Source organism: Dermacentor andersoni, chromosome 11 (genome assembly GCF_023375885.2).
Source record: "Dermacentor andersoni chromosome 11, qqDerAnde1_hic_scaffold, whole genome shotgun sequence".
Taxonomy (NCBI): domain Eukaryota; kingdom Metazoa; phylum Arthropoda; class Arachnida; order Ixodida; family Ixodidae; genus Dermacentor; species Dermacentor andersoni.
The window spans coordinates 57880127-57897163 of record NC_092824.1 but is presented as its reverse complement, the minus strand read 5'-3'; the positions used below and the strand labels follow the sequence as shown (position 1 = coordinate 57897163).

Genomic DNA, 17037 nt, shown 5'->3' with positions numbered 1-17037 from the left:
ACATAGGGCAATACTTAATAGTATCGTACAATTTCGGCCGCAACACATTGCCCATGTTTGAAAGGGTCCAAGACTACAAGGCGAGTTCAAAATACGAAACATTTATTTGGAGAACTAAGCACCATTTCAATAACTGGTATTATTTAACTAATTGACACTCAATACAAAGTTCTCTCAGAATATTACGTAGTGCGCAAGTGACAATGGGAGCGCCGACAGGCCGAACGCCAGCTGTTGTCGGAGAGCGATTTCCCGCCACTCGACAAGCCGCCAGCTGCGCGAAAGTCAAGGACCCCATCGGAAAACCGCGCGCCCAAATCCAGAGGCAGCAGTTGCTGCAAGAGAAGCCTCAGCAAGAAAACGTCACCATCACGTGAGCGAGTGAGCTGGGTCGACGCAGCGAAACGAAACAACATAAGGAACGCGCAGAAAATCACCAAAACCACGAAGAAAGAAGATATTAATAAGGTCCGGGAGGCAAATGAGCTCCTAAGACAAGAAAACGCGGCGTTGCGAGCGACCATCAACAACCTCACGAAAGAGATCGCCGAGATTCGTCAGTTGCTGCTATGCAACAACGAGCCTCTACAGAGACCCACGCCAAGGACAAGCAAGACCGAGGAAACGACAACGAACATCCAGGAGAAAGCCATAGAGGAACCGGCACCGAAGAAGCGAGCCATCGAGACCACGCGCACGCAAACAGAAAACGATCGCATCGACAGCCACGAAGCGAAATTCGAAGCGACATTCAGCAAACTCGAACAGCTAATCACAACAAACATCGCAGCAGTGACAGCACTGAAACAAACAATGGAGACCCACGAAGCCGAGAACGCGAACAGATTCGCCTACATCGAAAGGACCCTACAGCCGATGGTAAGCCGGCCGACGTTTGCGCCCCTCTTCGCGCATCATCCACCCAACCAGGGAGCCCCGTACACGCCAACGCAATCATGGCCGCCAACGCAACACCAGCAGCAGCAAGTGTAACCGCGTGGCAGTGGAACTGTCGCGGCTTCGCAAGGAAGAAGGCAGTCATCCAACGGCACATTGTACATGCCGCGCGCAAACCAGACGTTATACTACTACAAGAAACACTCACCGACGCACCGTCCCTCCCCGGCTACAGAGTGCACAAGGGACCGCCCGACGGCAGAGGCCTGTGCACCCTGGTCAGGAAGGGACTCACGTTCGTCGAACATGAGCTGCACAGCAATATCAAGATCGAGCACACGCTCACCGAAATCATCCCGGGCAAGAAGAAAAAAGGAAGCATATTTCTGCTCAACGTCTACAGCAACCCATCGCAAAGACAACAGAGATGACTGCACAGATGACTGCATGACTGCACAGAGCCAGCACCGCAGCGGGCCGCAACACGTTGATCGCGTGCGGAGACTTCAACGCGATGAACCCTGCCTGGGGCTACAACAAGTACACAGCAAAGGGCCGCGACCTGTACGAAGACGCCACGGAACTCGACTTCACCCTCATTACGGACCCGACACATCCGACGAGAATTGGCAACTCCGTGTCCCGGGACACCACTCCGGACCTCACGTTCGTCAAGAATGACATCCGGGGCGCGATCACCTGGAGCAACACGGGGACCGACCTAGGTAGCGACCACACCATCGTTGAAATCTGCACACCGGCACACAACGACACCAGCATCAAACCACACAGATGGATAAACTGGGATGCATTTCGAGACACCAGAAGCCAGAAGAGCGACGGTGACGACGAGATCAAAGACATCGACTCGTGGACGGCCGAAATCACCAAGAGCGTACGCGACGCGACTAAAGAGATTGAAACGAGCGCGGAGATCGACAAAGTAGACAGCCGGCTTGCGCATCTCATCGAAGCCAAACAGTCGATACTCAATCGCTGGAAGAAACAACGTCTTAACCGCAGACTGAGAAAGAAGGTGGCGGAGCTGAACCGAGCGATCGAGGATCACTGCCGCGCTCTCTGCACGCAACAGTGGAACGCGATCTGCAACGCGGCAGATGGGCAGATGCACAGCGGGAAGACGTGGAACCTGCTGCGGCACCTGCTCGACGAAACCAAGACCAAGTCACACCAAAGGGACAGACTCGCCAGGCTCATGCATCAGGCGGTCTCAGCACACGGCGTCGACGAAGTCACCAGACGCATTAACGACAAATACCTGCCGACTACACCTACCGAACAGCACGCGCCGTACAGCGGCCTGCCTAACGCGAAGCTCGATCGTGACATCGACGTCGAGGAGGTAGGCGCGGCCCTGCACGACCTCAACAGCCGGTCGGCAGCCGGCCCGGACCTCGTCACGAACAAGGCTCTCAAGAACCTCGATGACGGCTCGATTGAAAAGCTCGCAAAATACTACAAGTGCTGGAGAGCGGGCGCGCTGCCAAAGCTGTGGAAGACAGCCAAGACCATCCTGATCCCCAAGCCGGGGAAGCCGCCGTACACGGATAACCTCCGGCCCATCTCGCTCACGTCCTGCGTGGGCAAGGTGCTGGAGCACGTCCTGCTCAACAGGTGGCAAGACTACCTGGAACGAGAAGGGCTGTACCCGGCCACTTTGATCGGCTTCAGATAGCACCTCAGCACGCAGGACGCGATGCTGCAGCTCAAATACCAAATCATTGATGATGGCGGCAGCACCCGCGACAACAAAGCAATCCTAGGGCTGGACCTGCAGAGCGCCTTCGATAAGGTGAAACACTCGGCGATTCTGTCCCAAGTCTCCAAGCTCAACATGGGTGAAAGATCCTACAACTACATCAAGGACTTCCTCACGGACAGGACCGTCGAGCTACGAGCAGGCGACCTACAGACTCAAGAGAAGAAGCTCGGGAGCACCGGCACACCGCAGGGATCGGTCATTTCGCCGATGCTGTTCAACCTGGTAATGATCGGAGTGGCCGAGAAGCTCGGGCACATCGAAGACGTCAGGCACACCATCTACGCGGGCGATATCACGCTATGGGTGACCGGTGGCAGCGACGCCCACATCGAGGGTGCGCTGGAAGCCGCTGTCGACGCAATAGAAGACCAGCTGGAAGGCACCGGACTGAGATGTTCGCCGAGCAAATCGGAGCTTCTCATACTCCCACCTACCAAAAACCGCAGAAGCAAGACCAGACAACGCGAAAACTAAACAATCAGAATCGTCACCAAATCCGGCAACGTGATCCCTGAGGTCGGCAAAATTAGGATCCTAGGCATGGTCATCGAAAAGCACGGAAGAAACGGCGAAACTATCACCCGTCTCAGGGCAAAAGCAGCCAACGTGATTCGACTCCTAAAACGAGTCACTTCCCGAAAGGCTGGCATGAGAGAGGAGAGCCTACTTAGGCTCGTCCAATCCTTCGTCATCAGCCACGTCGCGTACGTTGCAGCCTACCACAGATGGCTGCAACACGAATGAAACAAAATCAACGTGCTCATCAGAAGAGCGTACAAGACGGCGCTGGGCCTGTTCGAGTCCACGAGCTCGAACTGCTTGTTACAACTCAGATTACACAATACGCTCGAAGAAATAGCCGAAGCGCAACGGACTTCTCAACTGGAGCGACTGTCCATGTCCAAAGCCGGGAGGAAGATACTGGACGATCTGGGAATTAGGCGCTCGAACGAGGTGGAGATGAAGCTCCCCGTCCTCGAAAAGGTCCGACGCCAGACCAGAATCGACCCCATACCGAAGAACATGAATCCCGAGTTCAACAAGGGAAGAAGAGCGGCGAGGGCCAAGGCTCTCATTGACCAGCATGCCAACGACGAACACGCGCGGTACGTGGACGCGGCCGAATACCAACGGAACGCCTTCGCAGCGGTCGTCATAGAGGCGTGAACCGGCGCCACAAGGACGGCAGCGAGCGTGAGAAGCGCCGGAGCGGAACAAGCGGAGGAGGTAGCCATCGCCCTGGCCATCGCAGACGCAGACTGGCACACGGTGCTGAGCGACTCGAGACAGGCGGTGCGAAACTTTGCCAAAGGCCAAATCTGCAGGGAGGCTGAGCGCGTACGGCGAGCGGCCAAACTAAAGGAACGAAAAGTACGACTCAAGTGGTTCCCGGCGCACGCGGGCGACGCATCGGGACGCAATGAGAACCATAATGAGACGGCACACGCCGCGGCGCGAGCGCTAACCAACCGCGCCTCGGCGACAGACCGTCCGACGTGGTTCGGAACCAAGGACCGCATGACAGATTACAGTGAAATCACGAAGGCCTACCGCCTGGCTCGCAGGACTCTCCCACCCCCGCACCCGAGACTGAGTCGAGCGGAGGCGGTAGTACTGAGACAGCTCCAGACCGGATCGCTACCGAGCCCGAAACTGATGAATCGTATGTACCCCGAGACATATCCGACAGATGTGTGCAGAGTCTGCCGGAAGGAGACTGCAGACTACACGCATGTCTTGTGGGACTGCGTAAGATATCCAGAAGATTCAAAATCAAGAACACTCCCACCACGGCTCGAGGCAGCCGCGAAGAGCTATGACCGAGACGATCAGCTCTGGGCCGTCCAGCAGGTCCTCGAGGCGCTCGAAAGGCAGGGACCCAGCGAGCCGGCAACGGCGAGCGGAGACCCGCGCCGAGTAACGGCGACTTCGAGGATGACGTAGGCCCTCGTCGGGGCGCGCGCGCGCCCAACTGCAGGCATAAATAAAGTTGTCTCCAATCCAATCCAGAATATTACAGCGCGCACAAATGGATGGTTGCTTGATGTACCGGATTACTGCTGCAGCCCTGCCGACCGTAAATCGCCGCATATTCTGTCCGATGTCGTTCTACCTGACGCAGTATAATAGTGTTACTAAAAGCAGCGACGCACATGAAAACTTCTTACATTGGATACTTCGAACATCATAGGGAAGCATACCTTACGGCTTCTCAATCACGGTATGCTAAAAGACCGCCAGATTTGGTTTTAAAAATAATATTGAATTTATTTTTTCCTGTAGAGGGATCGACATTTGGGCGAGTTGGTACTGGTTGAACATCTTGAAGGGGCAGCGCGAAAAGACGAAGACAGAAGGCAGGAACACACAGGACAGATTACAGCCGTTTGAATACGAACCCTTCGTATGCTTTCTTGTGGTATGGTTGCGAATGTGACACTCACCCTTTAGACAATCAGCATTCTTTAATGAGTAAAGAGATTACTGCAAGAATCGTACGCAAAGCATGCGCATTTATCAAGAAGGTAAAGCCACGTCATTAGTTTTAGGGCGTCAAACAATGAACGCAGCACAAACGGCACTTTGGTTTACGCTCCAAGACGTGGAGAGGTATTGACGAGTCAACATAATGTCTTTTGAAGTGAAAGAAATCACCACAATTTTTTTACACTTTTAAACAACCATGGACATCATTTCCCATAAAAAAAATGAAAAGGAACGAGACCTGTGTAGCCACCATGGTGATAACGCTGATAAGCACGAGATCGTGGGATGAACTCCTGGCCACAGCTACCGCATATCGACGAGGCTGAAATGCAAGAACGCCCGTGTGCTGTACATTCGCTGCACTTTTAATAACTACAGGAGGTCCAAATTCGTCGGGAGTCTCTCGCTATTCGCAGTGCCTCATAAGGAGATCACCGTTTTTGGCAGGTAAAATCCTACAATTTAAACGTATAAAACGCGCCCGCGCTCCAAGCATTTTTTCGAGTGTTTTCGGCATCCGGCACCTATTCTCAATAACCATTTTTATTACAAGTTTGTCGCAATTCAACACTCGGCCAGCATTTTATCGCTGTCCTACGCATGTCTCGTCGCCAAGCAAACAAACCTATTCTTCCGACCCGTGGTAGCACCACATGCGTGAGCGAAGCGTGAGTGAACGTAAGGTTACTGTATTTGACGTGTGAGTGAACTCTCGTTATACCGTCACGTTATTATGACAGCCACCATCTTAGCGCGCACCAACATTGGTGGTTAGGGCAGCAAAAATAGTTTTTATTCCAGAAGCTTTCCGTAATGTATCTGCATACAAGCGCAAGATTGAAAAAAAGAAGACTACCACAGTAATGGTAAGAAACACAACCATGGAGAAAAGTCTACCAAGGCGACAGATAAAAATGCGAATGGAAAGGTTATAAATGTCACCCTAAGTTTAACTCGATAAATACCAGTGCCACACTTTCTGATGCAACATTTACCTATGAAAGTCTGCTACGTTTCCCTCCTCTGCGCGCTTACTTTGTCATTAGATCAAACAGCTTGAACTCATAATTTTTTCATGCAGCCGAATGCACGTTCGAGGTATATTCATGATATTATAACTTCCCCTTTTGCAGAATTTCCATGCGGTGTATCCAATCCTGGCATCCTTTCTTTTACACCAATGACACACCGGTTGAGCCATGGGAATGGTATCATGGCATTCAAGAATTTTCTTATGGGTTCTAAGTGATTCCCCTCCTCTTAATAATATTATTGTGTCATTCCTAAATGCTCTTTTATTCGTGCACCTTTTTATTCAGTGTTTATGTTAATATTTCTTGTTTGTAGCATGCTATTTAATGTTCATCATAACGCCTAATGTTAAACATTCCTATAATTTGGAAAACACACTTTACTTTAAGCTTTATTACTGCTTCATTTAAATAATTCCTAATGCATCCTCAGGAGTGAATACGAGCCACCAGATGAAATATTCGCAGCAAGAATAACGTAGTGCAAATTATGAGGGATAACGCTTCCGATCATCCGGCAGGAGGTACGCCAAATTGTGCCCATCTTCTGCATTTCACAAAACTATCGAGAAACACAGATTTCCCGAAACATGTGAAGAAACGAAACAACGGAAACTAGAACCCCAAAAATGCCTTCGACATGTCGCTTGAGAAATAATTATGGGCTCCTTGACAAGTTGTTAATATATAGCGCGTGGATTCCTTGTGACCCTGTCTTGGCCGAAGATGGACGCATTTCTTGGCGCAGATGAATGCATATGCTACATACGTGGAAATATTTTAGTGTGTTTGCGCGTAAGTGTTTGTCTGGAACATTTTGAAGCTGATGTTTTGGGGCAGATAACAAAGCACTTAAGGTGGTAGTAAGTGCGCGCTCTATAAACCGCAGGCGAGGATTTTAGGACGGCCCGCCGTTTTATGGCTTGCCGTCCTGTGCTCGCTAGTTGGGAGATATACAGCAGTGGGCATGATTTTGTCCTAGGGAAAAGCAGAATAATGAGGAGCACTTTACACCAGCGACAAAGAGAACGATGTTCAGTGCAGAGAGAAAGGCATGTCAAAAACATACTTATTGTTTTTCTTAAGAAAGCAAGACAACAATGCGGGATCCTTACGGACTGTCGTAACTGAAATTCAACCTGAAGTTGACATTATAGCAAGAGGTTCTAAGGGGACCCAGAAATGAAGTGGCTATTTGGTCTGGGTTCTGCCTGGGAAAAAGAAAGGCGGAAAATGATTTGGTCACTAGGAAACTCTGTAGAGTGTATTCAAAATTACAATTATTCAGGTTCGTTGCTACATAGGGTGTTGGTGCATGGCACTCGCCCAAATGCACAGACTTCGGGGGTTACCTCAGCACACCCTATGCCCTCAGGGATTCCCGAACACTCACCGTGCACTTCAATCTATGCTGAAGACACTGGCCAGAAGAGGCGACACACTTCAGGAGCGGCTGGATAGTCCTATATAAGCCAAGGCGGCGGTATCACCAGAGCCTTAGGGGAGAATCAGGGCACCGTCGGTGAGGAGGAAGAGGTTAGCTGCAAGACTGTCACCCCATAACTGTGCGAAATGACATTCGCTTCAGAGGCTTTATCAGACATCTACTCGCAGTATTCAAGCCGACCAGCAGTAACGGGATGTCTGCTGAGCAGAAATCCCAAGGCTTTTCAGATATCGGTTCACGAGATCTCCTGAAAGGCGCTGTGGCGTTGAATTCAACAGCACACTGAAATGCTTGGCCGTGCTTCTGGAAAACTGCTGGCTCTCTTCGCCGTGCATGATACTAGTCAGAACTTCAGCTAATATGGCTCAATATATATATATATATATATACAAATGTACATGCCACGTTATAGCAGCGAAAACAAGAGTGTATCACGAATTGTTACAAACTGAAGGCTTACAAACTTTGCCGCCAGTAATAAGGGCGAGCAGTTTTCAGTCGACACCTCTGTACTGGAGCCGAAATAGGTTTTTGTATATGTGCGGCTCTTCCATCTAGCCCACAAAGATTGCGCAAGCTTCTCATCAAAATTTCATACAATTATTTTCCTTACGAGCGCACAAAGCTGTCTGGTATAAACAGAAAAGATTGCAATTCAGAGCGAAGCTGATTCTTTAAATCAATTTCATATCAGGGCTGAACCATTCTTTGAAAGAGCGCCAAAGAAGCCCGTGAATACACGCAAAGTGCCTCGAGCGGCGAGTCGCGCGGCAATTTTGCGTGCATACGAAGGATTATTTAACGCTTGGAAAAACACTTTTATGTAGCCCGTATTGAGCAACAGAAAGCTTTATCGGGAGTTTTTCATGCCGCTCTACTATTTTCTCATTGGCACTTTTTATCTAATTATACTATTTGAGAAGAATAATAGTTCATTCAAACTAATTACGCAGTTAGGTGGAATGAAAAAAATCATTTGCGTATCTCGAGGCGATGGTAAACAACATTACAGTGGTTCTGTCCAGCTACGTGGCATGCGCATATTTTCAAACTCTGGCTGAACATGCTTGTGTACATGCTGGAATATGCTTACGTACACTGTGCCCAAGAAAGCACATGTCGCCTTGGAAAAGACAAGTCCACTTGTTGAAACGCTGGCCCCGGCTTTAACGTTGTTCTTATTTTGTTCATCGTCTTGAATTTCCATCTCCCGCCTTCCCCGTATTTTCCAATGGTTTATGGATATGATTTTAGGGTTGAAACAGTTCAACCTTTAAATTTAGCTGCATGATATGACTCTAGTGCGTAGTGGTACACTATTGGTTGTTTTCATCATGCACAGGAAACTAAAATTTGTGGCCCGTTCTTTCCGAATATGGTATGTCGGCCAACGCTCCTTGGCCGTCTTTTGTAGAATAAATGTCGACTGAGGTTTATGTTCTTACAAGTGGCGTATTTGATTGTTTGAACGAGGTCCGTGGGCGCCATCATTCGTGAAAAGAGGAAGCAGAACAGAATGGCCTCGCGCTGTGAATCTAAACGGTCAGCGCTGAAACCGCTGTTGTAAATATAAGATGTAAATAGTTGCGCGTCTTATTGATTCGTACTTCGCGTAACATTGTGCTGGAGGTGGAACGTTCACCGTTGTCAGCAAATTAAACAAAATGAGAACACCCTGAGGCCTTCTTAGAAAATGCGTGGCGAAGCTTATACTAGGGGAGGCCAACTGAAATTTGGGTTTAGTTCAAGTTGAAATTTGGGCTTGGGTCAACTAGAATTTAGCAGGTGGGCCAAGTGAAATTTAGGTGTCGTCCAACTTGAAATTTAGGGTTCGGTAAGCGTGAAATGTTGGGTGGGCATACTTAAATTAGAGGTTGGAAACTTAAAACTTGGGGGGTGGGCCAACCTAAAGGTTTTATTTATTTTATTTTTATATTTATTGATACTGTTAGCCCAAAGGCCGACGCAGGGTGGAGCAATTATAATATAAGCTTGAAAGATCGCTGCAAACACGAGCGCTACACAAGTCAATCCAGAAAATACAACTGCTTAGGTGTGCCAATTCTACACAAGAATACAAGCATTGTATAACAGGCACCGAAAATTACAAGCAACAACTGTAACATACAAAATAATATTTTCAACATCGCAAATAGAAACTTCAATATCCTGTAGGATTTCAATCATGCCATGTTGCACATGCGGCTTATCATTGCACAAAAAAGCTAATAATGTGAGAGGATGGTTACATAGAAGAATAATAGGCCAGTAGAGATTTTTGAAACTGTTCTAGAGAATCAATTTCCGTTATGCTGTGCGGTAGCGCATTCCAATCTTCAATCGTTTTAGGAAAGATGGAGTACTTAAATGAGTCAACCTTTGCTTGTATGGGCATATATTGGCCCTCGTGGCTAGACCTAGCGGACCGTGATATCCGTGATGTTCTCTTTTGTAAGTAGCTTTGAGTGCCGAAATTGAAGTGGTTATGTTTTATTAAATAAATAAATTTTGGTCTAGCCACTTTTGGCCTCAATAAAAGCTCGGGCAAGTTTAGTTGAGTGAGCATTTCAGTCACAGAATTCATGCAGCTATATTTTGACACAATAAACCTTGCTGCACGCCTATGTATTTTTTCAATTTTATTTACTTCATTTTTATATGGATCCCATATTATGCTTGCATATTCTATCGCGGGTCGTACCAATGCCAGGTATGCAGTAAGTTTAACATCTCGGGGAGCAAGTTTAAGCATCCGTCTTAGTGACCAAAGTTTAACCTCTTCGGCATTACATATATAGTGATGTGTTTTTTCCAAGAGAACTCATCTGATATCGTAATGCCTAAATACTTAAAGTGGCTAGCTTCTTTTACAGATTTACCATCTAACTTGCAATTGTAATATAACACATTTCTTCTTTTTCTAGTTATTCGCGCACAAACAGTTTTTTCATAATTTATTTTCATTTTCCATCGCTTGCACCAATTGGTGATTGATTCTAGTACGGAATCTAACTTTAATTGGTCCTCATGACACGAGATATTAGAGTATAGTAAGCAATCGACATTGCAAATAAACGAACCATTATCTTATCATTAGGGCATTTGTCATGTCATTAATATAACATAGAAACAATACAGGTCCTAACACAGACCCTTGAGGCACACCTGATGTTACTTTTAGAATTTTCGATTTGTTTCCCTTCACTTCCACGTACTGCGATCTGTTAGTCATGTATGAAAGAATTCACTTAACTATATTTAAATTAGCTCCGATATCAAGAAGTTTACCAATCCAATCCGAGTGTAAAACGTGGTCGAAGGCTTTTGATAAATCTAGGCAGATTCCGTCCACCTGACCTGTTTCATTAATTACCTGAGCAAAATCGTGTACTGTCTCTGCAAGCTGGGTGATAGAGGATATTCAGCTCCTAAATCCATGCTGGTTAGAAATAAATATGTTAGAGCTTTCGATATAGTTAAACAGGCTTTTTTATAGGATATGCTCGAACTTCTTGCAGCAAGCACATTTAATTGAAATGCGTCTGTAATTTTGAACTCTATATTTTCCCCAGTTTTACGAAATGGCACGACTCGCGCCATTAACCAATCATTTGGTAAATTGTGCTGTTCAAGTGACGCACGGAAAATTATCACCAAATGCTTCCCGATCCACTGAGCATATTGTCTAAAGAATTCATTAGGGATACCATCTGGGCCAGGAGACTTTTTCGTGTCACCAGGTTCGGGTTGTCATTAGTTTGGAGTATGGTATTGTATGGTAACACTTTACTGAGGTCCTGCAGATCGTGAGTCATCACGAAGCCGGCCGCTCCTACGTGGGAACGGGAAGGCGGAGCCTCTCGCCCGCCTCGTGGGCCTGCTGGACAACACAGAGTTGGTCAGCCAGAAGAGGGCAGCGGAGAACCACCTCCCATCTGGCCGAGCTGTTGTGGATGATACAATGTGACCGAGCACACCGCCAGAGCATGTGTTCTATATTGGCTGTTTCTCCGCAATCGCCGCAAGTGCCATCGGTGTAAGTATCCGGATAGATTGCGTGTAAGAGGGAGAGATTGGGGATATGTATTCGTTTGTAGTAGACGAGCGTTAGTGCTTGAGCTCTATTGAGCCGCAGATGAGCAACGAAGTAGGTTCTAAGGCTGAGATAGCAGTTTTTATAAATGTCGTTGTAGGTGGAGGGTGTGTCCCTGACCTCTGGAGGGTCGCCTTTCGATTGGTCGGGGGCATTGCGTTGTGCAAGTTCGCGCGCAGCTTCGTGAGCCGACTCGTTGAGGTTGGCAGGAGCCCCCTCTATCTGACCCTTATGGGCGGGATAGCAATAATAAAGTGTTGCGTGATTTTCTTGCTCCCAAGAACGCTGTGGGCCTGTTTGGAAACGGTGCCTTTTTCAAATGCTCTGACTGCAGACCTTGAATCGCTATAGATAAAATTCAGTGAGCTATCCAGCAAGGCTAGTGCAATAGCGACTTTTTCTACAATTTCCGAACCCCTGGTCCGAACCTAGGCAGCAGTGACGGCAGTTTGCGGTGGGCCAGCTTAAATTCGGGAGTGAGCCAACTTCAAATTTGAGGGTGGCCCAAGTTAAATTTGGGGTAAGGCCACCGCGAAATTTGTAGTAGGCTAACTGAAATTTGGGGGAGAGGCCAACTTGAAATCTGGTGGCAGGCCAAGTTAAATTTGCGGATAGGCCAACTTGAAATATGGGTGTGGGCCTACTTTACATTTTGCCGTGGCCCAATATCAAGTTGAACACTGTTGGGCGTCCTCCGAGTTATGAACACCTCGCGGGCGTCCTTGGCACGTTTTGAATTGGGCCTAACCGAGGCGCAGTCAGAACGCAGGCGACCGTTTGCGCGGAGAATGAACACGCGCATTAAACACGCTTGCGAGAGCGACAGCCAGGGTGACATGCCACTGCAGCGATGCACTTTCACCTCACGTGATTACACTGTACCATCATGCAACGGCTCAAGCGGCAAACTCTAAAAACTAGGAAGGGTATCGCAGGAGTGAAGCGGCCGATTTACTCTTCAAAGCGCTGTTTTACTCTCGCAAAATGGCGAGTGGAGTGAAATGCATTGTTCACTCCGTCACCAAGGAGAGAGTGAAATGTGCTTTTCACTCTGCCCTCCAGAGAGAGAGTAGTATGCCCTGTTCTACTCTTGAGGCAATAGAGAACAAAACGTAGCTTAATCTTCTGCTTCAACTGTAGGAGGCTGGCACCGAACATTGCGATGTTTCACTCATGCGCATTGAGCAGAGGACACACCGTTTTGCTTCTAAGAGAACAGGCAGCCGCCGTTCAAAGGAACGCGTAGCGAGCGCTCTACTTTTTCACTCGCAGTTGCTCCGCCACGCGCGCGCGCTCAACATCCCAGCATCGGAGAAAGGTGATCCGTCCAGCGAGCAGCAACGAAGGCCATCCAAGGGAGATCGCGTGCCAGTTATCTCGCGTCGCCGCGCAAACACGACAGTCGTTCGTCATTCGTTGGATATAACAACAAATCCTCCACGGCAAGTGAATTTTAACTTAGGTGCACTTTCTGCGTATATGACATGCTATCGCCAGGAAGTCGTCGCGGCGCTGAGCCGACGCGATTACCAACGCACTAGGCAAGCGCACTGTGTCTCTCGATGTCAATCGAGAAAGCCAGTCGTCGCGATAACTGCATGTGATTTTGTCACTTGCCGCTATCCGTAAGAGCTTTGACAATCGCAAACGCTGCCAGAACCATGGTATGTTCAATAAGACGGGAGGCGACAGGACGCTTCAAATGGTTCACCAGTTCATGATTCCGAGCCTGTGCGGAGCGTGATTAGCGTGCGGTTTGTGTGTTTGAATTTATTCAGTTTGGTAGTCTACTGTGTACAGAACGCTGGTGAAATAAGGAGTCACATAACAGAAGGCGTCATTTTGCTGGCGGCATGCTTTCGTTATAAATCAGCCGCGCGCTTGATGGTGTCTCCCCATGGGTAATCTGCGACCATTGAACTTGCTCGCAGCACCAGTGCTAGTTAGAAACATTGCCGCAGCCATTCAGCTGCATGCTGCAAGAGATAAATTGGGCGCGTTATCTTGAACATACTGAATACGCATGAGGAATCAATGTTTTATGCTGAATAATGTATGAAGCGGTCTGCGCTGGACGCATGAAAGAAGACGAAGAAAGGGGCTAGGGGAGAAGTGAGAAGGAAGAAGTTGGAATAAAATACCGGACGACACCCGTCTCACTTAGATTATGTCATTTCTGTTGCCGTTCTAGTTAGGAACGCTACATTTTGGCGCAGCCGACAGTTTTCGAAGACCAGCCATGCGGGTGACGTTTTTCGTCGACCAGGTGTCATCGGAGTCTGTTGTGTTCACCCGATACCAAGTGCACGGTGAGCCAGGGACGTACCTTCCTCTTGAAGTTAGTTCTACCGCGCTGGTCAACGTGGTGCTGCAACAAGCTGCAATCACCCGCCAAGCCCTCGTGCAAACAGGATCGGTGACAGTGAATCTACAACTGCAGACACTGAGCGAACTTGTTCTGGAACCCATACGACGTGGCACCCTCAAAGACGAAACGCCTGCCGGGAAGGTGAGCCTAGACTTCAGTGTTATGGAACTGCAAATGAACGTTATACAACAGATCGAAATAATGAGAACTTTTGTCCAAGCGCTTAGTCGAGAGCAGTCAGCACGAAGCATTGTTGAACCAGATGTTTTTGAAGAAAACTCGCAAAGTGCACACTACTGGCTGTGGTTTTTCTAGTACACCTGTGACAAGAATATGTGGCACTCCGACGACAAAAAGATTTTGAATATGCGCCGCTATTTTGGCGGTATAGCCAGAAAATGGTATGACGTGCAACTTATAGATCATGGAACAACATGTTGGGAACTGTGGAAAAGCAAATTTTAGCGGCTTTCGAAGGCAACGCAGTAGACAGATGGGATGCGGCACTACGGTTCAGTTATACAGGTGGCTCTCTGCTTGAGTACTGTCTTGAGAAGCGTCGCCTATTGTATTCTGCAGAACCGAAGCTGTCGTCTTCTGCTGTTGTAGCTTTGATAACGCAAGGGTTGTGTATCGAGATCCGTTGTCATGTCCAGCTCAAAGGTCCAAGAACGTTTTATGACATTCTGAACTTTCTACAGACCTCAGTGCCAAGAATTACATCGAGAAGACAGCCAGATGGTAGAACAGAGCAACTTGATTCTCGTACCTTCCTTCAGAGTCGTTGCCGTCAACTGAATGTGAACACAGCTTCATAAACAAATCTCTGGGAAGCGTAAATCATGACTGGGAGGATGGTGAAGAACCAATTACCGCAGTTCATGGCAACCTACTTCCACATAATCACAAGCATGCATCACAAGCCCCAGAAGAGGAGCTTCAGTGAGACAGTGTATTTGGTGTCGTCAAGCTTATTGTACGCCAACATTAAGGTAGATGGCATTGAAGTGAAGGCTCTCGTTGACAGTGGAGCTTCGGTATCAATTATGAACAAGACTCGAGTGAATGCCAGTCGTCTGCACGCTGGTAGAACATTGCGTGTCCAAGCCTACGATGGGTCAGTGACCATGCATAGCGCATGGGTAACCCTGGCTATTGAATTTCAAGGAAATGCTATTACCAGTGACGTATTGGCAATTCCCAATGTCACCTACGATTTTCTTTTGTCCCGTCCAGACATGAAAAAACTTAACATAAACCTCTATTGGGATTACAAGGTAATGGCCGAAGACACGATGAGAACAGAAGATCCTGGTGAAGAACCTAGTCTATCAAGGCTAATTTTTCACCAGGAAGACATCAAGACTAAGTACCCAGAGCTTATATGCATGGGAAGCTACCCTTCAGCAATGAAATCACATGCCGTTCCCTTCGAGCTCGCAGATAAAACAGTGGTTCGTAGAACCCCCTATAATATGTCCAGAGATAAAAAGGTGTGGCTGAAAATGGAGTTGAAAGAACTGCTAGACGCAGGTATCAACCGGCCTTCTGTGTCCCCATTTGCTTCTCCTATAACTATTGCACCTAAAGAAGACGGGACATTCTGCCTCTGCACAGACTACCGGGCTCTCAATCGTGAAACTGAATTGATACCTTATCCAATGCCGAGAATCGACATCATTGACGAAACTGGTAGTTGCCATTGTTTTTCCCGAATAGATAGGGAAATAGCAAGGGCTTTTGGCAGATTCCACTAAGTGAAGAAACGAAGAAGTACACCACGTTCATAACCCCATTCGACTTGTTTGAGTACAACCGCCTACCATTTTGTTTGAAAAACTCCCTTGCGTTGTTTCAGAAGATTATGACGGACATTCTGAAACCTTACCTGGGCATATTTTGCAATTTATACATCAACGACATCATCTACTCAAAGACAAAGGAAGAACACCGTAGTCATCTTTCAAAAGTTCTTCATGCCCTCAGACTTGCCCAACTCAAAGTCAACTTCAAGAAAAGTGCGTTCTTTCAAGATACCTTAGTATTTCTTGGCAGGGTGTTTGATGGACAGACTAAAAGCACTAAGCAAAAATCGGTCGAGAGAATCTCCAAGCTGGTAAAGCCTTATGATGCGCACTCCCTTCACGTTTTTCGTGGCCTTGCAGGACACTTCCGGGCGTTTATCGAAGACTATGCACTGAGAACAAGGTGCCTCACACGTTTAACTCAGGAAGACGTGCCTTTTCATTGGGACGAGAAGTGCGAAGCTGTCTATCGTGAGCTTGTAAAACTAATATTGTCGGACCCCATCTTGCGAATACCGGATTTTTCACTGCCTTTCGTGCTGAACACGGACGCATCACATGATGCTACCGGTGCAGTTCTATACCAGAAGCCATCCAAACAAACTGATCAGTCCAAACACTACGTTGTGGGGTACTACAGCTATACCCTGAAACCCGCCGAAATTAATTACTCTACCTCAGAAAAGGAAGCTCTGGCCATCTTAAAAGCTGTGCAGTACTTTCGTACTTACCTGGAAGGTGCCAAATTCAAACTTTTCACGGACCATCAAGCACTGACTCAACTTCTGAGCATGGCCCAGCCAAGAGGCCGCATTGCTAGATGGGTGAACTATCTGCAACAATTTGATTTCGTAATTTCGCACCGTCCTGGCCCACTCCTCACTGACGCTGACGCACTATGAAGATTACTTGTACAGGAATCAAGCAATAATCGAGAGACAATCAATCACATTAAGCTATGGGAAGGTACAGAAGAGCTCCAGTTTATCAATGGAAGGTATCACGTACCACCAACTGTGATTCCAAGGATTCTTCATCTATACCACGACACCCCTGGATCGGGTGGACATGATCGCTTCTGGCGCACTTATAAGAAATTGCTCATGAGATTAACATGGCCGGGCAT

General features: G+C 47.8%; 1 long non-coding RNA gene and 1 pseudogene across 1 annotated transcript in view; one reads left to right on the top strand and one right to left on the bottom strand.

Annotated features, from left to right (window-relative positions):
• Nucleotides 1-17037, bottom strand: part of LOC140214054 (uncharacterized) — a 219871-nt gene that overhangs the window by 16703 nt on the left and 186131 nt on the right. The gene's annotated exons all lie outside the window — the stretch shown is intronic.
• Nucleotides 895-4664, top strand: LOC140214140 (uncharacterized; annotated as a pseudogene).